Source organism: Simochromis diagramma, unplaced genomic scaffold, assembly GCF_900408965.1.
Source record: "Simochromis diagramma unplaced genomic scaffold, fSimDia1.1 OVJJ01000001.1, whole genome shotgun sequence".
Taxonomy (NCBI): Eukaryota; Metazoa; Chordata; class Actinopteri; order Cichliformes; family Cichlidae; genus Simochromis; species Simochromis diagramma.
This window is the reverse complement of record NW_024386811.1, coordinates 1-13,717: the sequence shown is the minus strand read 5'-3', so window position 1 is coordinate 13,717 and position 13,717 is coordinate 1. Positions and strand designations below refer to the sequence as shown.

The following is a 13,717-nucleotide window of genomic DNA, read 5'->3' as shown; positions in this document are numbered from 1 at the left end:
AAGAAAAGTGCTTTCCACCATGAAAAGCAATAATGAGATGCCAAACTTTGACATTAAAAGGTGTTCAAACAAGTACAAGATATTTCACAATAAGCAGGCCTCGTGCAAGAAAGAGTCTTTCCACACTGAAAAAGCAAGGCCACCTTGACATTAAAAGTGTAAACACGTACAAGATATTTACACATCAGCCAGGCTCCGTGCAAGAAAAGAGTCTTTCCACACACTGAAAAAACAAGGCCAACTTTGCATTAAAAATGTGTCAAACAAGTACAAGATATTTCAATAAGCAGACCTCAGTGCAAAAGAGTCTTTCACACTGAAAAAGAACAAAAAGCCAACTTGACATTAAAAGGTGTTAAACACAAGTACAAGATATTACAATAAGCAGCCCTCAGTGCAAGAAAGAGTCTTTCCACCACTTGAAAAAGAGCATAAAGCGCCCTTTGACATTAAGGTGTTCAAACAGTCCAAGATATTTTACAATAAGCCAGGCCTCAGTGCAGAAAAGAGTCTTTCCAACACTGAAAAAAACACAGAGGCCAACTTTGACATTAAAAGGTGTTCAAACAAGTACAAGATATTTACAATAAACAGACCTCAGTGCAGAAAAGAGTCTTTCCAACACTGAAAAAGAAAAAAGGCCAACTTTGACATTAAAAGGTGTTCAAACAAGTACAATATATTTACAATAAGCAGACCTCAGTGCAGAAAAGAGTCTTTCCAACCCTGAAAAAGAAATAATGCCAACTTTGGCATTAAAAGGTATAAAACACAAGTACAAGATATTTACAATAAGCAGGCCTCAGTGCAAGAAAGAGTCTTTCCAACACTGAAAAAGCATGAGGTCCAACTTTGACATTAAAAGGTGTTCAAACAAGTACAAGATATTTACAATAAGCAGGCCTCAGTGCAAGAAAGAGTCTTTCCAACACTGAAAAAACACAGAGGCCAACTTTGACATTAAAAGGTGTTCAAACAAGTACAAGATATTTACAATAAGCAGCCCTCAGTGCAAGAAAGAGTCTTTCCACCACTGAAAAACCAGAGCCAACTTTGACATTAAAAGGTGTTCAAACAAGTCAAGTATTTACAATAAGCAGCCTCAGTGCAAGAAAAGAGTCTTTCCAACACTGAAAAACCACAGAGGCCAACTTTGACATAAAAGGTGTTCAAAAGTACACGATATTACAATACAGACCCGCTCCAAGTCAAACACAAAAGGAAACAAAACAAAGAGTCTTCCAACACTGAAAAAACCAGAGGCCAACTTTAACATTAAAAGGTGTTCAAACAGTACAAGATATTACAATAAGCAGCCTCAGTGCAGAAAAGAGGTCTTTCCAAACTGAAAGAAGCACACGAGGCCAACTTGACATTAAAAGGTGTACAAAACAAGTACAATATTTTACAATAAGCAGACCTCGTGCAAGGAAAGAGTTTTCCAACACTGAAAAAGAGCAAACGCCAACTTGACACTAAAATGTATTTAAAACAAGTAAGATATTTACAATACGCAGGCCTCAGTTGCAGAAAGAGTCTTTCCACCACTTGAACAAGCATTAGGTCCAAACTTGACATTAAAAGTGTTCAACAATTACAAGATATTTACAATCCGCAGGCCTCAGTGCAAGAAAGAGTCTTTTCCAACACGTAAAAAAACAACACAGAGTGCATCCAACTTTGACATTAAAAAGGTGTTCAAAACAAGTACAAGATTTACCATAACAGCCTCAGTGCAGAGAGTCTTTTTACAAACACTGAAAAAGCAAGCTGCCAACTTTGACATTCAAAATTGTACCACAAGTACAAGATATTTACAATAAGCAGCCCCAGTGCAAGAAAGAGTCTTTCAACACTGAAAAAAAAACATGATGCCAACTTTGACATTAAAAGGTGTAAACAAGTACTCACGATATTTACCAATCGCAGCCTCCGTGCAAGAAAGACGTCTTTCCAAACACTGAAAAACACAGAGGCCAACTTGACATTAAAGGTGTTCAAACAAGTCACAAGATTTTACAACAAACAGCCCCAGTGCAGAAAGAGTCTTTCCACACACGAAGAAAAAACAAGAGGCCAAACTTTGACATTAAAGGTGTTCAACAAGTCCACGCTATTACATAAGCCGGACCTCAGTGCAGAAAAGAGTCTTTCCAACCACTGAAAAAGAAGAATATGCCAACTTTGACATTAAAAGTGTGTCAAACAAGTACAAGATATTTACAATAAGCAGGCTCAGTGCCAAGAGTTCTTTCCACTGAAAAAGCATGAGGCCAACTTGACATTAAAAAGGTTGTTCAAACACCAGTACAAGATATTTACAATACGCAAGCCTCAGTGCAGAAACGAGTCTTTCCAACACTGAAAAAAAGCATTTCATTTTTTTTTTCTTTTTTTTTTTACGAGTCCAACTTTGACATTAAAAGGTGTATAAAACAAGTACAAGATATTACAATAGCAGGGCCTCAGTGCAAAGAAAGAGTCTTCCAACACTGCAGAAGCACAGAGCAACTTGACATTAAAGGTGTTCAAACAAGTACAAGTATATTTACAATAAGGCAGACCCTCAGTGCAGAAAAGAGTCTTTCAAACACCTGAAAAACACAGAGGCCAACTTTGACATTAAAGGTTATAAAAACAAGTACCACTATATAACAACTAAGCAGACCTCAGTGCAAGAAAAGAGTCTTTCCAACCACTGAAACAAACACAGAGGCCAACTTTGACATTAACAAGGTGTTCAACAAGTACCAAGATATTTACCATAAGCAGACCTCAGTGCAGAAAAGAGTCTTTCCAAACACTGAAGAAGCACAGAGGCCAACTTTGACACTTAAAAGGTGTAAAAACAAGTACAAGATATTTACAATAAGCAGACCTCAGTGCAAGAAAGAGTCTTTCCAACACTGAAAAAGAGCAAAAGCCAACTTTGACACTAAAAGGTATAAAGACAAGTACTAGATATTTACAATAAGCAGGCCTCAGTGCAAGAAAGAGTCTTTCCACCACTGAAAAAGCATGAGGTCCAACTTTGACATTAAAAGGTGTTCAAACAAGTACAAGATATTTACAATAAGCAGGCCTCAGTGCAAGAAAGAGTCTTTCCAACACTGAAAAAACACAGAGGCCAACTTTGACATTAAAAGGTGTTCAAACAAGTACAAGATATTTACAATAAGCAGACCTCAGTGCAGAAAAGAGTCTTTCCAACACTGAAAAAGAAATAATGCCAACTTTGACATTAAAAGGTGTAAACACAAGTACAAGATATTTACAATAAGCAGGCCTCAGTGCAAGAAAGAGTCTTTCCACCACTGAAAAAGCATGAGGTCCAACTTTGACATTAAAAGGTGTTCAAACAAGTACAAGATATTTACAATAAGCAGGCCTCAGTGCAGAAAAGAGTCTTTCCAACACTGAAAAAACACAGAGGCCAACTTTGACATTAAAAGGTGTTAAAACTAGTACAAGATATTTACAATAAGCAGGACCTCAGTGCAGGAAAGAGTCTTTCCACCACTGAAAAAGAAAAAATGCCAACTTTGACATTAAAAGGTGTAAAAACAAGTACAAGATATTTACAATAAGCAGGCCTCAGTGCAAGAAAGAGTCTTTCCAACACTGAAAAAGAAAAAATGCCAACTTTGACATTAAAACTTGTTCAAACAAGTACAAGATATTTACAATAAGCAGACCTCAGTGCAGAAAAGAGTCTTTCCAACACTGAAAAAGAAAAAAGGCCAACTTTGACATTAAAAGGTGTTCAAACAAGTACAAGATATTTACAATAAGCAGACCTCAGTGCAGAAAAGAGTCTTTCCAACACTGAAGAAGCACAGAGGCCAACTTTGACATTAAAAGGTGTAAAAACAAGTACAAGATATTTACAATAAGCAGACCTCAGTGCAGAAAAGAGTCTTTCCAACACTGAAAAAACACAGAGGCCAACTTTGACATTAAAAGGTGTTCAAACAAGTACAAGATATTTACAATAAACAGACCTCAGTGCAGAAAAGAGTCTTTCCAACACTGAAAAAGAAAAAAGGCCAACTTTGACATTAAAAGGTGTTCAAACAAGTACAAGATATTTACAATAAGCAGACCTCAGTGCAGAAAAGAGTCTTTCCAACCCTGAAAAAGAAATAATGCCAACTTTGACATTAAAAGGTGTAAACACAAGTACAAGATATTTACAATAAGCAGGCCTCAGTGCAAGAAAGAGTCTTTCCACCACTGAAAAAGCATGAGGTCCAACTTTGACATTAAAAGGTGTTCAAACAAGTACAAGATATTTACAATAAGCAGACCTCAGTGCAAGAAAGAGTCTTTCCAACACTGAAAAATCACAGAGGCCAACTTTGACATTAAAAGGTGTTCAAACAAGTACAAGATATTTACAATAAGCAGACCTCAGTGCAAGAAAGTGTCTTTCCAACACTGAAAAATCACAGAGGCCAACTTTGACATTAAAAGGTGTAAAAACAAGTACAAGATATTTACAATAAGCAGACCTCAGTGCAAGAAAGAGTCTTTCCAACACTGAAAAGCACAGAGGCCAACTTTGACATTAAAAGGTGTTCAAACAAGTACAAGATATTTACAATAAGCAGACCTCAGTGCAAGAAAGTGTTTTTCCGACACTGAAGAAGCACAAAGGCCAACTTTGACATTAAAAGGTGTTCAAACAAATGGTAAATGGCCTGTATTTATATAGCGCTTTTACTAGTCCCTACGGACCCCAAAGCGCTTTACATATCCAGTCATCCACCCATTCACACACTGGTGATGGCAAGCTACATTGTAGCCCCAGCCAACCTGGGGTGCACTGACAGAGGCGAGGCTGCTGGACACTGGCACCACCAGGCCCTCTGACCACCACCAGTAGGCAACGGGTGAAGTGTCTTGCCCAAAGACACAACGACCGAGATCGTCCAAGCCGGGGCTCAAACCGGCAACCTTCCGATTACAAGGCGAACTCCCAACTCTTGAGCCACGATTGCCACGAGGCCAACTTTGACATTAAAAGGTATTCAAACAAGTACAAGATATTTACAATAAGCAGACCTCAGTGCGAGAAAGCGAGGTGGGGAGGGGGTACTCACCTTCCCCTTCACTGACACGCATCAGCATCCAGTTCTTCATGAGAAGAGGGGTAGGATGAGAGGGCGATATACTCACCTTTACTGACACGCTCGGTATCAGTGTCCCACGCTTCATCAGAAGAGATGGCGCTCAGGAGACTGTCATCAAGGATTTTGATGACTTCAGAAAGGTCTCGTTCTCGGGACGTTCAACAATGTAGTCAAGACAGCCTGTAAGGAATCAAAGTTTAAAATAACAGTAGGAATGTAGTATACACCCAGTGCTAAAGCTACAGGCTACATTCATATCAGACTGAATGACACTTTACTTGTTCATGTGAGAAGAAAACAAGATTTCAACTATGTCCACAATCATTAAGTGAAGCATCCAAATCTCTGCCAAGGCAGCTCACTCTGTGCACACTACACTTTTAAGGTAACAGTATTGTATTTTGTATACATTCATTTTGTTTATTTGTTCTTTTTAAACCTTTATGCAAACACTACGTTGGAGTAGGTAATGGATAATAGGTACTGATGTGTAAAGAACTGGACATGAATAGCATACTACAGTAAATTCATAAATAACTTCACAGCTCATTCCCGTACTTTTTTTTAATTCTTTCATTAACGATGTAAAATATAACGCAACATTTAATCTCCCCATGTACCAATTCCATGTCCTAAATATTGCTAATACAAAAGAGGCAGTAGAACTCCATGCACAATTTTAAAAAATAAAACACATTTTTGTAACAGTTTGACTTCATGATTATTTTTGACTATGATTGATGTTTTCAATATTCTTTTTTATATTATTTCATTTTATTTATTTATTTATTTTTATCATCGCATATGTAGCTGGGAAAAAGTTATAGTTTATTTAAATGAAGCCTTTGATCCAGAGAAGAAAATGATGTCAGGACCTACAGGGGATCTGGTGTGTTTACTCCTATATGTTCTACCATTGTGAGGAGATGCTGCTACCATAGAAACTAATATACACATATACATATGTATATTTGGGGGAGGGGGGCATTTTACGAATTTCAAGCAAATTTTAACCATTTCATTGGAAAAAAGTGTCAAATTTGAAGGCTTCAAATCAAAGTAAAACCTTTTTTCACATTCATACACCAGTCAGTAATAAATTCTACACTTCTCCTGGAAAATTTAAAGCATAAAAGCAATTTGCCAGGAGAAATCTTGGAACACAGTTATTTTGATCACATTAAAACGTGATATTCACACTGGAACCTGTAAAATTACTGTAGTCATCTAGTGACTCTTGAAATAATTGAAGAAATTTTGAAATGTACCTGGTGGCTGTCTACAAGTCGGGGTCCACGATCTTCAAGCTTTGCTGTTATGATGAAACACAAGTACAAAAGATCCAAAGATGCAGTAGTTGTTGTCGCTTTGTAGTAAAATCCGCTTTCTGTAGAAATATTCTCCAAAAGTTATCTTTCCACAAGCTGAGCTTGGAGCAGGTCAAGACAAGTCTAACAGTGTGTTCACACCGAACGCGATGGACGCGAATAGAGCGTCAGGTTTACATGTAAAGTCAATGGAAAGGCGCGATGACACGCGATTGCGGGTCCCGCGAAAATTCGGAAGCAGATTGGTATGGCAAGCCATTAGTGCCAAAAATCGCCACTTTTCTAACCCGTTTGGTTAAGAAATGGCGTAAAAAACGCCGTTCAATCATTCAAAACGCCGAAAAAACCGGCGTTCTGTTCCGACAAACGCCGCTTTTTCCGCCACTCGGATGGTGCATTCAGGGCGGCGTATACCTGTATTACAGCATGGTAAGTAGCGAGAACGCTAAGTTTTTGTTACCTTTGAAAAGAAAAAATGTGAAGCTGTACTATTAGCATGAGCTATGCTAATGTTATTCACTCAAACAAACATCTCAGGTACTGACTTACTGCTTTCTAATATCTGTGTTTATTTCTGGATATACCTACATGGTTATTAGACATCCTACATAAAGGGTGACAAAGGCAGTAACTATAAATGACCATAACTTTACTGTAAATTACACTGATGGGCTCAGTTCATATAGTTATATCATGTGTACATGCATGTTAGCAACCGTAACCACGCAGGCTGTTGGTATATGAATGCTGCGCAAGGTTCCAGCTGTTCCTTTACACTTGCTCTTACGGTGTGTTCACACCGAATGCGATGGACGCGAACAAAATTATGGCAAGCCATTAGTGCCAAAAATCGCCACTTTTCTAACCTGTTTGGTTAAGAAATGGCGTAAAAAACGCCGTTCAATCATTCAAAACGCCGAAAAAACCGGCGTTCTGTTCCAACAAACGCCGCTTTTTCCGCCACTCGGATGGCGCCCTGAACGCACCATCCGAGTGGCGGAAAAAGCGGCGTTCAAAGACAGGCGGAAACGCCGTTTTTTTACGCCACTCGGCAGAAAACGCCATTTTTATGCATCTTTGAACGCCGTTTTTTACGGCGTTCTGTGCCAGCTGTAACGGCGTTTAAAACGGCGTTTTATTGAAATTATGCAGGGCACTCCCCATGGTTCCCTCATCCAATTACTTTCAACTCATTTCACCCAATCAAAGAAGAGGAAGTGCAGACCACACTAATGCATCACCGATTCACCTTGCTGCTAAGCGATTGCCTATTCAGTACCAGTGCTTGTCACAGTATTCACTTGTATTAAAATCCCACTATGCATTTTGATGTGAGCCTCTTTCTTATTTTCCTCTTTACTTTTCTTAACCTTTAACTTATGTCTTAGCAATCAGATCCTGCCATCTTGCATTACCGCTTCGTGCTAGTTATGTTGACTTTTCTCTTCTTTTGTCTCCACTTTTTTCACCCGTGTTTGGACACTCGGCGCATGGCTCCTTTGTTTACATTAGGGATCAGCTGCACTCAAAAAAATCAACTAGGGCATGTGTTTGATTAACAAAGTAGTAATATGTTTACATCACATGAAGAAATCATTTTTATGGTCATTAAATGATTCATTCTTTTTTGTTGAATATAAATAAAAGAAAACTTTGATGAGTTAAATTCGTTCATGGCAATCCAATGAGAATGAGGTCCATCAAACCAACGGCACTGATAGCGTCGTGTATTGCGCATGCTCCACACCCACCGGATGCGGAAAGGTCCGTTGAGAAGTTAACGAGCGCACGTGGAGTTACTTCTTTGGCATACCTGATGGATGATCTGATATCCTCGTGTTGGTGTTGTTCCCAGACCATCATGAAAATGTTGTTCCAGGTTCAACATTGCAAGTGACCAATCACATTGTTGTGACGTTATTCTTTTGCGCGCCAAGCCATTCGTGCATTTATGAAATTCCAATGTTGCAAGGACAATATCAATTCTGCTTACTGTTTATTAAAGGGTTAGGGTTAGGGTTAGGGAGAGGAAAAGTGTTCCGGTCCGGGGTCAGGGTCCGTTGATCGGCAGACAGAGGCGGTTTCACGCAGCTTTAGTACAGTTTTTTGTTTTACGCCGGTTTTTCCCGAAGTCACAAAAGTATGATGTCACAACATTCTGATTGGTCACTTGCAATGTTGATCCTGGAACAACATTTAGTATGATGATCTGGGAACAACACCAACACGAGGATATCAGATCAACCCATACCTGATAGTGAGGTAAGTAATATTTCTTGATATATTTATTTAGGTTAGTGGTGTGAGAGATAAATACTAGTAGTTAAAAATTTTTACCTGTGTAGTGTGGAGATTTAGAGGAGTTTTATATATAGCAGGGAGGTTGTAGACCCAAACATTTTTGAAATGTAAGTAGGTGAATTTGATTTTTTTTTAAAAACTTAACCGGAGTCGCTAATTGTTGCAACAGAGCAAAAACTGATGAGGTTATTTTGGTAAGTTCGTTTTTTTTTTGTTTCTGTCAATTTTGAATGAGGTGTGTTTCATGGTTATCTGCGTGGGTAGGACTGTTTTTCTTCTCTGGAGTTAGCTAACTTTGAAGAGCGGGAAAGCCGCGTAGAGCCGTAACGTCTTCGCATATAGCTCCGTGAATGACAGGTTACTTTCTGCTTAACCGGAGTTGGTGATTGTTGGTAGTAGTGGTAAGACTGACCGACATGGTTTGGGTGATTTTATGAGTGTTTTATGATGCTCTATGTAAAATTCCTGTTTTTGTCAGTGGAGTTTAGTCGCGGGCAACTGCATTAACTGGATTGATGAAAAGTTTAATTCAACTAAACCAGCGTTTAGGGGAGTTAATAACAAGGAGTAAGATAAAATCTGTCACAATAATTGCATGTGCATTTTCTTTTTTTGTAATATATTCACTTAGTTTTCGAATTCAGAATGATTTAGGTGGAAAATTGTTCGGGTTATAGTTTCTCTGGTGCTCTGCATTAAGGCTGACTAACGGTGCGTTCACACCGAACGCGATAGACGCCCCTAGCTGATCGCGTGCACATTTGCACCTCGAAGCGCGTCCAGCACAAACTGGTCAAGCTTTAAGATATGCAATTTTCACGGGTATGAAGAAGAGATCTGGGAGGAAGTAGTGCCAGACGGTATGTTATTAAAATGGCAGCTGTCAATCTAGCGTTTGAAGAAAGAGTCTCCCTTCTCTATTTGCTGTGGAGAGCAGAGCAGTGCGTAAAGGACGTCCTCACCGTACCTGGGTCCATCAGGTCTTCCACAAGCGTGAGCAGTTTGGTGAGTTTCACCACTTGCTCCAGAAGCTGCGTCTGGATGACGGCCGCTTTCAGCTGTACCACCTTCTGTCCCTTGCCGAGTTTGAGGAGCTGCTGTCCCGCAGATTTTACCAGCTTGAGCGGTAGACGTGATAAGCGCGAATGCACAAAATGCACCACACAAACTGCAGCGCGTATTTTACTTCGCGCTTCAAAGGCGTCAGTCGTGTGAATTAGGCAGAAAAGCGTTTTCTCAATGCAAATCTGCTTCCGAAGTTTAGCTGGACCCCCAGTCGCGCTTCATCGTGCTCTTCCATTGACTTTACATGTAAACCTGAAGCTCTGGTCGCATCTATCGCGTTCGGTGTGTACGCACCGTAACAGTCTTCACATTTCACAGTATGTAGATATTAACACAAATTTGTCAGAGTAATAACTTTGTTTTGATTAATTTCTCTCCCCAGAAATACATCACAAAGGTGTAGGTAAATTCACTAAAGAACAAGGCCCAAGACAAAAGTCAGGCAGCATTGAATGTGAAAAAGCCTAGAAGAGCAGAAGTCAATTACTGTCCGCAGTATCCAAAAGGAGAAACCACTGACAGTCTGGAAAAAGAGAGAATTGCACTGCTTTCAGAGGTTCAGAAGAGAAACAATGACAATATAGTGACAATGAAAATGCAGAAGACTTTTTCGTACAGAAGGCAAGAAGTTATTCAAGGACAGCCCTTCATTGCAGATTTTAAAAGCAGATGGCCAGCTCTGTTCACCGAGAAAGAGGTACATGTCCTATATGTCTAGCTTTATGTCGCAAGAGTGTGTTTATGGTTGACCAGTTATTTCTTGCTTCACTAATATTGACATAACATAGTGATAAAACAGCTAATAATTCCTGGTATGTCCTTCCTCTGGTGCATATTGTAAGTGCATTGTTCATGTTTTTCAGATTGACAAGGAATTCCTGCGCATATCGACAGTACCGCTGCTATCTAGATTCTTTTATGAGCTAGACTTGTACACTCCACACATGATGGAGCTCTTTCGAGGCAAAGGTTACGGTGGCCCCTAGAGACAAAGCACGTACAAACTCCAAAACACTTGCAAACTCCAAAGCACATGCAAACTCCAAAACACATGCAAATTCCAAAACACTTGCAAACTAAAAAACACATGCAAACTCCAAAACACGTAAAAACTCCAAAACACTTGCAAAATCCAAAACACTTGCAAACTAAAAAACACATGCAAAATCCAAAACACGTACAAACTCCAAAACACTTGCAAAATCCAAAACACTTGCAAACTAAAAAACACATGCAAACTCCAAAACACGTACAAACTCCAAAACACTTGCAAAATCCAAAACACTTGCAAACTAAAAAACACGTACAAACTCCAAAACACGTACAAACTCCAAAACACTTGCAAAATCCAAAACACTTGCAAACTCAAAAACACATGCAAACTCCAAAACACGTACAAACTCCAAAACACTTGCAAACTCCAAAACACTTGCAAATTCCAAAACACAACGGAAGTGCTCCAGGACGCTAGGGGCAGTGTTGAGCTCGATTTGCAAAATAAACGGCAAGTTTGTCTGTATGGGACGGTCTAGTCTCCGTCGCGCTTCCCAGGTTGCCTAGCAACCATGATACTAACCGCTGGAAACGTGTCATACAACTTGGTTTGACAGAAATGAGGGAGAACATATTTTGTTCATTTGTTTGTTTGTTTCTACAAAAGCTTTGTGTGATTTGATAAGTATCTGAGGCTGAGACCACAGGACAGTAAAACATGATTTTTGGGCTTCATTTCTGTACTGAACAGTTATTTCAAGATTAGTTAGTAAATAAGAATTAGCTGATGTTGTTCATGAGACTAAAGTCATATCACTTTGGTAATGTAAATATAATATGGCCAATATTATAGTTATTATATTAATCATTATTAGCTATTACAGCAGTGAACATGAACTCTGTGTCAAATACTGAGCTTCAGTACAGATTCAAGTTGCAGTTATTTATATGTCCTATCACCTTAAATCTTCACTCAAAGACAAGTATCTTTGACAGTGCATATATAGGTGTATTATATATAAGAGACAAATGTTGTTCCTTCAGTATGTTAGCATTACTAAATTTGGCTCATTGCTTACATATATTTATAAAAAGAAAATGTACAAGCTGTGATAACTGTTTCTGATAAAATGAAGAGTAGACTGATATATGAAATATTCCTTTATTGGGTGAGAAAATCAGACCATGTCATAACTGCTTTAAGTCATACAGAATAGATATCAGAGCCTTAAACAGGCTGGCTTCTGCTAAATGGGTCAAACTGGGCAGAAAGTCTACAAACACATAACGTCTGTATAGAATATGATGTAACACTATAGATCAACTTACCTCAGAATATATAAAGCATATAAACAATTACAGCAATATGATGCAACAAACACAGCAGTGCTACTGATCCAAAATACTCAAAGCTTCATAGAACTGAAACAAACATTTATTTTTAGCTCCATTCTGCTGCTGATACATACTTTAGGTTTCTGAATATTACACTTGTTGCTGCCTTTCATAGTGTGTAACTTGAAGGTCCTGAGTACTTTCTCCCACACTGAAAACACTGGAATGATAAAATTATTTGAACATTACCTAATAAGACTGATTCAGGACAGACAATTAGTTATTTTAAACTTTTCTAGCAGTCCTTCACAAACAGGGAACAGTCTGTCTATTCTCTCCACCTGTCAGCTGCTGCTGGCTCTTCCTCCTCCTCTTCCTCACACACTGTTGAGTTTTTCCTGGTGGATCATTAGGGGTGCAAAGCCTCACAGATGATGTGCACCAGTGGGTCCCTCAGTCTGTCCTCACTCTGGACACTTGCAGTCGTCACACATGGAAATCAAATGTGTGATAAGCTGCAGGATTCAAACACAAGTGTAACTTATAGACACATGTTCATACTTTTATTACACAATCAGAGAGAAAGAAAGAGAGAGAGAGTGCAGGACAGACAGACAGGTGACAGTCTCAGGTGTATACACTGCTACAAAACAGCACAAAAGAAGGAGGATTTAGTGTTTGTGTTATTACGAAACAAGAAGAGTTCCCAGATGGTACAGTGGACACATGTGTGACTCCTGTGATTAAAGCATCTTTCTTTCAGCTTAACGAGTGAACCGTCAGCTCGTTCAAACACACGTTAAACAGTGCAGTGGATCCTGCTTGTGCCGTGATATTCAGGACTGCAAACCGAGCAGCATCACTGACTTTCAGCTTGTTGTGTTTGTGGATATATGACTGACTTTAATTATCCACAAAATCATCACAATCTCTGTAAGATTAAGGTCGACTATATATATTTTTTTTTAAAGTAAAGGCTTTAAAACCAAGTTAATTCTGAAAGTACAGACATCGCTAATGTCACATAACTTTCCCGACATGTGGCCAACAATAATGGTTTAAAGTTCTTCATTAAAAAAATATTTGCGTATAAATAAGTGACATAATATTCAGTACTTACTTCTGAAAGTTTACTCTTCCTCCGCTCCGCTTCCACCGGTTTTTTTTCGGCAAAATTATCCACACCACCACCGCACTATGAAGTCTGGGATATGTTGGGCCATGAAGGCTACACCGACCCATCCTTAAAATTCAGGGAAATTAAGGACGCATTTGACGGCCGCATTTCGAGCAGCCTTTGAATTGGGAAAGCCTTCTCTTGTCGCTGTGACGTAATCGGCCTTAAAATGCGGCCTTTAAGGCTGCAAACCTAGAGAATTACATTTGAAAATATTACATAACATATATCCATCCAACATGTACATTTCAAGATTCTGTGACATTGATAGAAAATGTACCTTTTGTAAAACTGAACTTGAAAGTGTTACTCATTTGTTTTATGGCTGTTCATATAGTGCTACATTTTGGAGAGAGCTTGAAAATTATATATTGTGCAAGACAACA

The 13,717-nt window shown here is 38.9% G+C and overlaps 1 long non-coding RNA gene across 1 annotated transcript; it reads left to right on the top strand.

Annotated features, from left to right (window-relative positions):
• Positions 1-1,243: 1,243 nt before the first annotated feature.
• LOC120730698 lies at positions 1,244-1,587 on the top strand. The gene is made up of 2 exons (XR_005695180.1): positions 1,244-1,334; positions 1,438-1,587. It is a non-coding gene; the product is annotated as an uncharacterized LOC120730698 (long non-coding RNA).
• The last annotated feature ends 12,130 nt before the right edge of the window (positions 1,588-13,717 follow it).